Genomic DNA, 13,671 nt, shown 5'->3' with positions numbered 1-13,671 from the left:
AGAATGCCTACTTTCACCACTATTATTCAATATAATATTATATATTGTGTAATTTTTAGTGTAATACTGAAAGTTCTGGCCAGAGCATGTGAGCAAGAGAAAGAAATAAAGGAAATCTAAATTGGAAAGGAAGTCAAACTGACTTTGTTCACAGACAACATGATCTTCTACTTAAAAAACACCTAAAGACTCCACCCAAAAACTGTCAGAACTGATAAAAAAAATTCAGTAAAATTGCAAGACACAAAATCAACATACAAAAGTCAGTAGCATTTATATACACCAACAGTGAACAGGTTAATAAAACAACTCCATTTAGTATAGCTACAAAGATATATGAAATACCTAGTAATCAATCTAACCAAAAGAAAAAACATACAAAGAAAAGTACAAAACCTTGATAAAAGAAATAAAAAAGGGATACAAAAATGGTGGTCATGGATTAGAAGAATTAATATTATTAAAATGACAGTACTGTTCAAAGCAGTATATACATTCAATGCAATGTCCATCAAAATATCAGTGACATTCTTCACAGAAATTTTAAAAAAATCCTCAAATTTATAGAGGATTACAAAAGACCCCAAATAGCCAAAACAATCCTGAGCAAAGAGAACAAAGCTGGAGGCATCACACTACCTGATTTTCAAATATACCATAAAACTACTATAACAAGAACAGCATGGTATTGGCATTTAAAAAAGACACATAGGCCAATGGAATAGAATAGAGAATCTGGATATAAATCATGCATTTACTACCAACTCATCTTTCACAAAGTCACTAGGAAAATACAACAGAGAACGGACAATCTTTTCAATAAATGGTGCTGGGAGAACTGGATAGCTATATATGAAAAAATGGAACTAGACCACTATCTCTTGCCATACACAAAAACCAAATTAGAGTGAATTAAAGACTTGAATCTAAGGCCTGAAACTATGAACCTACTAGAAGAAAATATTGGAGAAACACTTCAATACATCATTCTGGGCAAAGATTTCTGTAAGACTTCAGAAGCATAGGCAATCAAAGTAAAAATATATAACCAAGATTACATTCAAGTGAATAGACAACCCAGAGAATATATTTGCAAGCTATCTATCTGACAAGGCCTGAATAACCAGAATATATGAGGAGCTCAAATAATTCAATAACAAAAAACAATAACTCAACAACAACAAAATTCAATTTAAAAATAGACGAAGATCCAAACAGACATTACCCATAAGAAGACATGACCAACAGGTATATTGAAAAATATTCAGCATGAACTAATTATCAGAGAAATGCATATCAAAACCACAATGTGATATCATCCCACCCCAGCTAAAATGGCTTTTATAAAAAAAGATAGGCAATAGCAGACAGAGGTGAGGATGTTGAGGAAAGGGAACCCTCATATACAATGGATGGGAATGAAAATTAGTACAGACACTATGGAAGACAGACTAGAGGTTCCTCCAAAGAAAAAAAAATAGAAATTCCATAAGATCCAGCAATTCCAGTACTGAGTATATGTCGTCAAAAAGAAAGAAAATCAATATATCAAGGCAATATTTGCACTCCCATGTTTCCTGCAGTACTATTCACAATAGCCAAAATATGGAACCAACCTAAGTGCCCATCAATGGATGAATGCATAAAGGAAATGTGGTATATATACGCAATAGATTATTCGACCATAAATGAGAACTGAATTCTGTTATTTGCAGCAACATGAATGGAACTGGAGGCTATTATGCTAAATGAAATAAACCAAGGTCATAAAGACAAATATATCATGTTCTCATTTGTATGTGAGAACTAAAACATGGATCTCATGAAGATAGAGATTAGATTAGTGGTTACCAGAACCTAGGAAGAGGAAGTGGGGACATGAAGGGGAAAAAAAAGAATATTAATATATTTATTGCCACTGAGCTGTACACTTATAAATGATAAAGACCGTAAATTATATTGGTATATTTTGCCTCAATAAATTTTTTTAAAGTACTATGGAAATTTGACACCTCATCATTTATTTTTAAAAATATGTGAAAAAACCCTTCTTTAACTCCTGACATTTTATATTGTTTATTTTTCTTTTTCACCTAAAATTTCCATTTCATTTTCCTCATGTGTTTTTTCTAATATAGATGTTTTATCCTTAAGACTCCTTTATTTGTTCAATCATAACTCTGTTGTGACAAATATACGTATATTAATTGAAATATTTGTATTACCTTTAACCATAGCACTCTAAGCCATAAACTTTTTTATTTTGCATTGAAATATTTTTGTAATTGTATATGTGCATGATTGATGAAATATCAAAAATATATTGCCAAATTTGACAAGTAATTATCAAACATTAAAAAGTAAACTCATAAATGCATTAGCTAATGAGATACAGAATTTTTTTTAATGTACGCTATTCTTTATTTTTAAATTAGAGAATCGGAGGTATAAGTGCATATTTCTCATGTATAGTAAATATTGGAAGTGGAGAAGAAAAACATATTAAAATTATCTTTTAATCCTTGTAAGTTTGCAGAGACCTCAAGGTAGACATGTCCCACTGAAGATGAGTGTCCTAAAATGTCCTAGTGAAGCCTGTTAAAATTTTACACACTTTAAAATTTTTTCATGCTCAAATCCTAATTAAAGGCAAAAGATTTTCTGACCATCGATACATTGTTGTAAAGCCCACATCACGGATTATTTACAGTAAGGACCCATAGTTAAATTTAATTTTACTTTTTCTAAATAAAGCCATTCTGTTCTTTGAGATTAAAAAGTCATGATGATCTTGTGGTTTAAGATTGCATTAAATATATAATGTATTTGAAGAGTACTTGTCTTTATAATATTGAGTCTTCCCAACTAGGAGCATGATACATCTCTTGTTTATAAAGTTTTTTGAAAAATGTTTTATGTTGTTCAGGAAAGTTTTATCCATTACTTCAGAAAGAGGTCCTGCACATTTTCTGGAGATTATTCCTGGATGCATTGAATTTTTATAGTTAGTGTGAATTATGGTACAGGTAAAAAGCAGTGCATGGCATTTAAAAGGGGTAATACATAGAGTACTTTTATACACAACCATGGGAGGGTCAGAGAACCATCTGGATGCACAACCATTTTGTACTGAATCTGTTCAACACTGAGCAAATGAAACAAAAGTGTTCTGCATAATTCTATGAACTTCTTTTTGGTACAGGAAAGAAGAAAAGAATTTGAGCAACATCTCCAAAGAGCAGGTCTTGAGTTGGAAACTGAAGACAAAAGGGTAAATGTGGTTGTTAATTTATACCAGAATCTTATTTTTTTAAGTATTGTTTTTTTTCTGTTCTTGCCTTTAACTGGCTAGACTTTGTATTTTGGGCAATTCAGTAGTTCTTTGAGTTACAGATACATGTGCCCAGGATGGTAGGACCTGTGGTCTTACAGGTAAGTAGATCTCATCTCTGAAGATGAGAGGATCACTTTAAAAATAGACACACATAGCTTCTACTTAGTATAAAAAGAAAGGGAAGGCATTTAATTTTGAAGGCTACTTATAATTCAAAACCCTAAATAATTAACCTAGCTATCTTGCACCATAATCTGCTATTTAAGCCAAAGTAATCTTTCTGTTTATGAATATGCCAAGTTTTTTTAAACCTCCTTTCATTTACTATTTTTCTAGAATTTACTTGAAAGTTGTGTTTAAATACCTATTTAAGATATCACCCAGTCTACGAAACTTCTAATATTCTAGCTTTAATGCTGTTTAGTCTTTAGCACTCCCCTACTTTTACTGAACTAACAAATGTATATTATCTGTCACTTAATTATTCTCCTATGTAATGAGCCCGTGTTACCTAAAGTTCTTCCCTTTTTGGATACTCAATACAAAGCCGCTGGGTAAGAATAGTGAATGTATCTTAGAGCTTGTACGTGTCCCTTATATAACCTAACCACACTTTTGAGCTCATAGCTAGTCACAGAAAACTTAAGAGGTTGTCCAGAACCACATATATAACTGTGGATTAAAAGTTTGCATTTAGAGTATGCTGAGTATGCACTGATCCTGAAGTATATTTTTAAAAATATTCTTTCTGTGTCTCTGTGTCTTTGTATGTATCTATCTGTCTCTCTTATATGTATTTATATTTATATAGAATATATGTCATGTATATTCCATATGATTATATATACATGATTAATTATATATGATATATACAATATATTCTTACACATACATGTGTATTTTTATTTATGAATGTGTATGTTTTGTGAATTTTGTTTTCTCAATGTTTTTCTAAAAATTTTAATAAATTGAAAATGCCATGACATCTTTGAGGTTTTATAAAATGTTTCTTTTCTTTAGTCAGCTCAATAACAAACTGATTGGTAAGCTTTCTGTTATTTTGCCCTTTTTATGCAGAACTCTGAAGATGGAAGAACTTATTTTGTCAAGATCCATGCCCCTTGGGATGTATTAGTTACTTATGCTGAAGTCTTAGGAATCAAAATGCCTATTAAGGAGAGTGATATTCCCCGACCCAAGCATACTCCCCTGAGCTATGTGCTTGGGCCTGTGAGGCTCCCAACGAATGTGAAGTATCCTCATCCTGAATATTTCACTGCCCAATTCAGCAGACATCGGCAGGAGCTCTTCCTCATTGAAGATCAGTCAACCTTCTTTCCGTCCTCATCAAGAAACAGAATTGTAGGTAGAGAAGACCTTTGGGCACATCCCTTCAAGGACTGGATGTATGCTTGTGCATTCTGTTATACATGCGCTTGTGCAATACTATGAACGCAAGGTGTTTCTGTATAGGATACAAGCGTTTAGTGGCATTGGGCAGGTTTGAAAGTCTGTTTGGACCACTGAAACCCATTAACCTCCCTAACTCTCAAACTGTTGCTTAAAAATGAGTGGCTGATAGTGTGGAAATACTAAAGAGAGACATCGTGCAGCACTGGAAAAAATAATTGAGAGCCAGAAAACATTGGTTTTATAAGACCTTTATAAAATGGTTTTATACCCTGAGAGCTTGGTTTTATGAATTCAGTGCATAACAGGGGGAATATTAATCATTCCAAATGAAAACAGAATGTTATCGTGTCTCTCTATATAGATAGAATTTGAGAAACCTCATAACTTTTCTTCTTTGATTTAAAAGCTATTTTCAGAATTTTAAATAATATTGTTTCCTCTCCATTTGAAGTTCTAGGATTTTTTAATTTTCCATTGCAAACCTATCTCCTAAAGTATCAGGATTTTGCCCCACTGTTTCTTTGTGTTTTGATAGGAATGATATCCTCTTCATAGATTAACCTGAAAATTAAATTATTTAAGATATGAGAGGTTTGAACAGTGTCTAGCATATAGCAAGTGTTCATCTTGGTATACCAAGTGTTAGATTTTTGTATTATTATTGAGCTGATATCAGAAGAAAAAACAACAGTTTCTGTGTTGCTCTTATTATTACTCCTATCTAACTGTAACTTTGTACCCATTGACCAATCTCTCTCTGTTCACCCATCTCCTTTCCTCTCCCCATTCTCTGCTAGCAACTATTTTGCTCTCTACTTCTACGATAACAAATTTTATATTCCACATATGAATGAGATCATGCAGTATTTGTCTTTCTGTGCCTGGCTTATTTCACTTAACCTAATGTCCTCTAGGTTTATTCATGTTGTCACAAATGATGGTATTCCACTGCATATATAACATATTTTCTTTTTCCATTCATCCACTGCTGAACATTTAAGTTGATTTCGTCTATTGGCTATTGTGAATATACTATAGTAAACATAGGAGTGCAGGTGTCTCTTTGACATACTGATTTCATGTCCTTAGGTTATATACCCAGTGATATGATTACTGGATCATTTGGTAGTTCTATTTTTAAATTTTTGAGAAACCTTCGTAGTTTCTCCCATAATGGCTGTACTAATTTACATTCTCACCAGCAATGTATAAGGGTTCCCTTTTCTTCACATCCCTGCCAACACTTGTTATGTTTTGATTTTTTTATAGTGGCCATTCTAACTGGAATGAAGTGCTATCTCATTGTAATTTTGATTTGCATTTCCCTGAAGACATACAAATGGCAAACAGGCATAAGAAAAAATGTTCAGCATCATTAATCATTAAGGAAATGTTTATTAATTGAATCACCAGAGTTCTAACAATCACAATACCCTTCTTCTTGAGATTAAAGTAATTTAGTTTATTTTCCTGAGAAATTCAAGGCCTAACTTTATTTTTTCTGGCCCCTAGCTAAATATTTTAAAAATTCACTGATAGAAGTATTTAATAAAATGTAATTTGTGGAATTTAATTATAAACATATGAATCTACAAACTAAAAATTTTCTCCCCTTCCCTTTTTTTTAAAAACTGGGATTAGGCCAGGTTCAGTGGCTCAGCCTGTTAATCCCAGCACATTGGGAGGCTGAGGCGAATGGATTGCCTGAGCCTGCAGGTTCAAGACCAGCCTGGACAAATTGGTGAGACCTTGTCTCTACAATAAATAAAAAATCAGCCGGGCATGGTACCGCACGCCTGTAGTTCTGGCTACTTGAAAGGCTGAGGTGGAAGGATCGCCAGAGCCCAGCAGTTTGATGCCAGTGGCCGTGACTATGCCACTGCACTCCAGCCTGGGCGATGGAGTGAGACTCCAACTAAAAAAAAAAAAAGAAAAAAATATATGATTAAACAACAACAAAAATCTAAGAGGCAACATTTAAGAAAAAGAACACATGACATGGAATCAGAAAACTTGGTTTCAAGTCATAACTCTGCTACTTTATAATAGGATAACCTCTCATAAAAGATAATGGTAATGATACTGATATTATTATGAGAATAAAATAAAAGAATGTATGTGAAGCACACTGCAATGTACTTTAGAGATACTTGTTACACTAAAATTTTGTTAATAAAAGACCAGTGCACCCATGGGAACAAATTAGGGACTTAAATAGAAATGTCGGTTTTCATTTTCCTCTACTTGTTCTTTGTAAGCAGTGTCAGTGTCTTAGGCTAATTCAGCATTAGAGCACAATTTCTCCTCCTCTGTAGTTGAGTAATACTATTCTTGCTCTATTGAGGAAGGAATTTGGGAGGTTAATGTAGAAAAGACCTTCCTTTCTATCCTCATCCAGAACGCCATAGTCTATGTATGTACAAATTGAACAGTATTACAAGAGCATCTTATTTTTGTATAGAATTTCGTACCTTTCAAAACATTTTATAAGAATTATTACATCTGACCCTCACTGACATACATACACACATATGTCACATATATTATATATTTTATATATCCATATGTGTGTATGTATGTCAGACTTATAGGTGTGTACATGTGTGACAGTTATATATGTGTATACTTTTTATTGTGGAAAAAAGACCAGACATTTTAATATGCAAAACTCTATTGATGTGGATGGTCTGCCACTGTGAGCTTCATCTTTAACATTGTCTTATCCCTTCTTAAAATTAGTTATCCATTTAAAATCTGCTAATTACTTTGGGGCATTGTCTCCATAAACTTTTTGTTAAGCATCCATGACTTTGCCATTCTTTCACTCAAACTTCACCACAAATTTGATGTTTGTTCTTATTTCAATTTTAACAGAAATCATGTTGTTCTAATTAGGGCCCTATTTAAACTGCTATTTTATCCTCCTTTGTGTCTTAAACTGGATCCTGTTCAGGTATATTATAACAAGTTAGTATGAATTTATTTGAATGCAAACCACTTTTTAAGAATGCATAGTACGCAATTTTCCTTGAACTTTTTGAAGTTCCATACTCTTTCCCTTTTGGGACTGGGTAAAATTTAGTTCTTTTCAGTCTATCCCTACTCTTGCAGTTTCTCCCTTTTGTTAATAATTATAGCAATAAAGACCAGGCATGCTCCCTCCAAATTCTCATTCTTTTTATCATAAATGGTTCACTGAATTGTTTATTCTCATTGGTCTATTAGAACAAAGTGGTTGTCAGCTGACTTGACCAACATCAACGAAGCTTCTCCCTGAAAGGATCCAGAACTTTGACCCATTCTCAAATTGAGCCAATGTTGGTGTCTATAATAGCGCCTCCTCAATAAAAAGAAAGACGATACATTAACCTTGTTTACTTCTACTATAGAATAAAATCCTTTACTGTCTGCCTTTTAGGATGTTTGCAGATGTCTTGGTCAAAAAATTCTTGAGATTTTCTGCTACCTCCTTTTACAGTAATCTTTGAATAACTTATTTTTATGCCTAAAATCAGATTTATTTTTATTTGACAATATTATACTTATTATCATAGCTTTATAATACATCTAAATATCTAAAATGATACATTTGTCCATTGTGTTAACACCCCGAAACAGTTTGTATTTTGGTGAATCTTTCCTAAGGAAATAATCCAAAGTATGTAAAATAGTTGATATTTATCACATTATTTATAAAAATTACACCTAGCTTGCATCAGTTGTAATCTATTTACTCAAATGAAATATTGAGCTGCCCTTAAAAATGAATAACCTGGGCCAGGTGTGGTGGCTCAAGCCTGTAAGTCCAGCATTTGGGGAGGCTGAGGAGAGAGGATTGCCTGAGCCCAAGGGTTCGAGGTCAGCCTGGACAACTTGGTGAGATTTTGTCTCTACAATAAATGAAAAAATTAGCTGGGCATTGTAGCACGTGTTGGTAGTTCTGGTTACTTGAAAGGCTGAGGCGGAAGGATTGCTTGAGCCCAGCAGGTCTTCGCTGGGGTGGCCACGAGTGTGCCACTGCACTCCAGCCTGGGCGACAGAATGAGACTCTGATTTAAAAAAATGACCTGATTGGATAATGATGATTAAAGGACAGCCATTACAATCCTCCTGTATGATGAGATGTAGAAGAAAGGGAGAATGGGGAATATATCTAATGCAGTGCTACAAAGACCAAATTCAGCAATCAGAAATGTAGAAATTTTGAAAAGTTGCTGAAAGACCAAAAGCTGATGAGATTGAATGGACAGAAATAGAAGAGCAGAGGACACAGAGCCCAAATAACATGCAGGAAAAAGCTGTAGACAGATACGAGTGATTGCAAAGTAATTGCAGAGATATGGTAATCTTGATTTACTAAATTCAGGTATCAGGTAAAGGCCTTGTAAAAATCATCAGAGCAGTTAATTGAAGAAATGTTCAAGACAGCTTGGATATGTATCAGATCTACTCCATTTTCCCCCAACTGAGCTGTTAGTAGTGATATTAGACTCTAACATGAAACAGTGATTATAGTAGGAATTCTGACACAAGGAACTCTCAGAGGATCTTGGGATAAGAGAAGCAAAATAAATTGTGATCATTCACCCCTACCGCCTGCCAGAGGAATGGGGAGCTTTCAGAACCAGGAGACAAAAGAGTTGCAAATTCGACACAATCCCACACTCTACAACTTTTCCCAAACAACAAAGGAAAGCTGTTTTTGTCATCAGAGTCTGCATCTATACTCAGACAAAGTAGACATTGTTAAGTTGTGATTGAAAAAAAAATATGGAAATCATACAGTTCTGGAATGTTACAGTGTCTGCACTTATCTCGTAGGTATACTACATTCTTTCGAGGTGTCCTTTTGGTATAGAAGATGGGAAGAAAAAGTTTGGGATTGAAAGACTGCTAACTTCTCACACTTACTTATCTGCCTACCCACTCCATGATGTAAGTAGAGGTTTGATTTTGAAATTCTGAGCCCATATCCCCCCTCCCACATTTAGAGGTTACCTTGTAAGAGAGAAGCTTCCATACCATACCAGCTATGCTGAAACACATAGTTAATGTGTTATGACTTCAAGTAGAAGTTCACTTAAAAATTATTACATTTGCACATGTGAATTTTCTTTAGACCTTATTTTGAAAATAACAGTCATATTAAAAGAACATTTTAGAACATAATACTTGGAACCATCTATGGGAACCCATCAGCTCGTTTCTCATTATAAAGTTTGGAAGCTGTAAAGGATTTAAATTACATACATTCCTGTATTTATTCATCAAATACATAATTGGCTTCAAGGGCATATAAAGCATTCTGTTAAGTATTATTGGAACACAACCATCAACCTGAGCTCACAGACTAGGACTTTCCTAGAAATAAAACATGTGTACAACTATGATACAAACTAAAGGTTTCAGTTCACAAAAATGTTTCAAGTATTATAACAACTGAGAGTCAGAAGAATGTTTCCTTGGGGATGGCAAATCATTGTACAGAAATGTTGAGCTTTGTAAGTTTAATGGAGAGGTGACTTTTTTACGTGATGCACCCATTGAACCAAACATGAAAACTTGGGCTGGCAACCAAGACCACGTATTTTCTGGGAAACTAGTTTGGAGGGAAACCTTTTCATTTTTGCAAGATACTCCGGTAGGCTGCTTTCTTTTTCTTTTTTCTGTTTCATCTCTCATTATTCAGTAGGATTAGCTACAGAAGAAGAAAAAAGTTGGAATCTGGATGATATATTCTCTTATACTTTACCATATAAAGATTCTTACATGTGCGGAATTTTCAGTTGGATATTCATTCAGCGTTGCCTTCAGCAGTTCATTTGTCTATGTGAACACTTAACAAAAGAATGTGAAACAGCTACTGAGTACACAGTACTTTGCTAGGCCATTTAGAGATGTTAATAGCGCTACTTGTTATCTAACAATGAGAGAAGAACACAGGTACCAAATAATACTGGTGCTCTTAAGTCCTAAAGTTTGTTGCAATATTTTAAGTTCTAGGGGAAATGGCTATCAGTGATGGCCACTGAGGACAGGACAGGACTCTTTCTGTAAAACCAAAGTGATTTTGGATCATTCACTTCACTTTGCTTGAAGCTTAGATTTTTTATTCTATAAAATAAAAATGCTAGCTTATTTCTGAAGTCCTATGAGTTATTTAGGGATATGAATCTCTGAGCTGTGGATATTATATTAGGATTTAGTAGAGAAAAAAAATGAAAGGAATAGCTTGAGTAAAGCTAAAGTCTTACAATGTAACTTACATTTTTAGAGAACTAAGCATGAGAACTAAATACCTAAATCACTACTATTATAGTTTATTATAGATTTTAGTAAATAAATTCACATCAATGGAATATGAAATCTAAAAGTAAAAGAGAGCATTAGCCTGTTCAATAACTTTCCTATAAAAACAGTTTTTATCGACTTCACCTTTGTCCTTGGCATTTATGTTATGCTCTTCTTGAGTCTCTTGTAGGGCCAATACTGGAAACCATCAGAGCCTCCCAATCCTGTCAACGAAAGGTACATACTTCACCAATATTGGGCTCGGTTTTCCTGTTTTTACAAGGAGCAGCCTTTAGATTTGATTAGGTAAGTTCCTTACATAGGATAAGAATTACATAGGTGTGATTTTTATTTAGAATTTTTTATTTTCAGCCACAACACATTTCAATTTACTGGTTTCATTTGTCTATGTGAGCAATTACACTAACAAAATGTTGTTGCCAAAATCTACATGAGACAATACCAAGAGTGTAGTAAGAGGTTGGGCCTTGGTGTTTAGCTGGGCAGGATTAAAATCACTTTTTAAGAGATGTATAAATTTGGTCCAGTTACTTAATCACTATAATGCTCGTCTGTAAAGTATGAATTTCAATGGTACCTTTAAAATGGGATTATGGTCATTGTCTTACTGGACTGTTGTGGCCATATGCTCTTTGATCTACAGCCGTCACCATGTTTCCTGACTTTGGCTCCCTTCTCTACCTTGGGGAGGTGAGTCTCCTTTTTCTTCTCTCTCTTCTCTCTCTCTCTACTTTCTAAATAAGCTGTATTTTTCCACCTAAAAAATAAATAAGTAAAAAATAAAATGGGATTATTCAATCATTCAATGGGTTTTTTTCTTTTTTAGCATAGGAACTGCAGTTAGCGCTTAAGTACATATTATTTGTGTTTTTCTCCGAGAGTCCAGAAATTTAGAAGACAGTAGAAAGGTTGTGTGTAAATATTTTGGTATGTGTTGTTCTTGGAGAACTTCTGAAATGATATTTGTTCTATGTCTTCAATTCTTTAGCTAAGAAAGAAGATTATGGTTTCAGGATTTTGCCTTGAAATATAACAGTACTACATGCATACAGGGTTCTAGGAAACTTCTAATATGATTTTGATGAAGAAACGATCAGATCACAGATCTCTTGCTACTAAAGCAGTGTTTTTTACTCGGTGATTTATGTTTGTGCTGCGAAGCTTCCACAGAATCACAGTATCTGTTCTAGGAGACTGATTTTGATGCCTCCATCTAAATCAAAATGTTATCTCAACCGTTTCATGTAAAGCAAATTAGAAGATGCATTTCTAAAAATGAATAAAAGGCACCTAACCAGTTTATAAACTGGTGCTTTCAGTAAATCGTCATGCAGTTTTTTTCTTGAACAGCTATTTTAATTACTTTGAATACTAGTCATTTAATTTTTTAAAGTTATAAAAGTAGCATATTTATCAAAAACATTTCAACTAATAAAGAGATGTTCAAAGTTTTAAGTAAATTCTACTATCATCTAACTTCACAAAAGTAACTACTCTTGATTTGGTAATATCGACTTAGTCCTGTTTTTATATGCATACATTAAAAAGAAAAATGGAAATATATACTTTTTTCTTAGAGCACTGGCATTATTGTCTTCTCTTTTCTGCTGAGACTTTGTTTTTTCACTAAATAGTATATTATTGATATCCTTTTCTGTGAATATACAAAGATCACTTCATACTTTCTAACAAGACACAGAATCCCTTATTAGGCATTTTTCATGATTCATTTATCGATTTTTCTATTGATAAACACTAGGCTGTTCCAAATTTTTCACTGTTGCAATCCAATGCCAAGAACACCTGCAGACATTCTGCTCTTAGATAATATTTCAATAGGATATTTTCAAAGAAACAGAGTTGTCAAAATAAAGGTTTGCATATTTTACATTATTCAAAATATATTGAGAGAATGTATCCACCCAACATTAATTGACTGTCTGTAGGCACTTGTTGTATAAGTATTCCCCAGAGATTGGCTTTTATAACTAACTTCCTTTTACAACAAAGAGGATACTCAGATGGATGAAAGTGTCTAGCTTAAATTTAATAACGTATAAAAATTTCATCCTGCTATTATAATGTCTTTCCATTTATGGTAAATTATACTGCTTTTTCATTTCAACAGTGAAATAATTTTGAAAATAAATTTAAAACTTTTAGTAGAAAATTTAATGTAAAGAATTGATAACTGGGTATAAAGTTTTTAATTAGGTATCTGAAAAGACAAAAAAAAATAAGCATTATGTTATCACAGGTAGCAGTTGTGGAAAAAACTCATTGTCTGTAGAGTTTCTTTATAGTGGTTAAAATAATAATATCTTAAGGAAAGGCAATGAAGTATTTAGGGGTGAAGGATCACAGAATATATATTATATATTTGTGTATGCATGTATGTGTACATATATATAGATACACACATATATATAGAAAGAGAAAGAATGCAAATGGAGCAAAATGTTTATAATAAAAAAGGATGGTCTTTCAGTTATTTTTGCAAGTATGGTTATAAACTTAAATTATTCTCAAATAAAAACTTTAATAAAAGGAGAATCCAGAAATAAACCTATACATGATCACTTAATTTTAATAAAGGTACCTGATAATTCAGT

This window comes from Carlito syrichta, unplaced genomic scaffold (genome assembly GCF_000164805.1).
Source record: "Carlito syrichta isolate Samal-C Ts95f unplaced genomic scaffold, Tarsius_syrichta-2.0.1 Scaffold315088, whole genome shotgun sequence".
NCBI classification, from domain to species: Eukaryota; Metazoa; Chordata; class Mammalia; order Primates; family Tarsiidae; genus Carlito; species Carlito syrichta.
Note: the sequence above shows the minus strand (reverse complement) of the source record.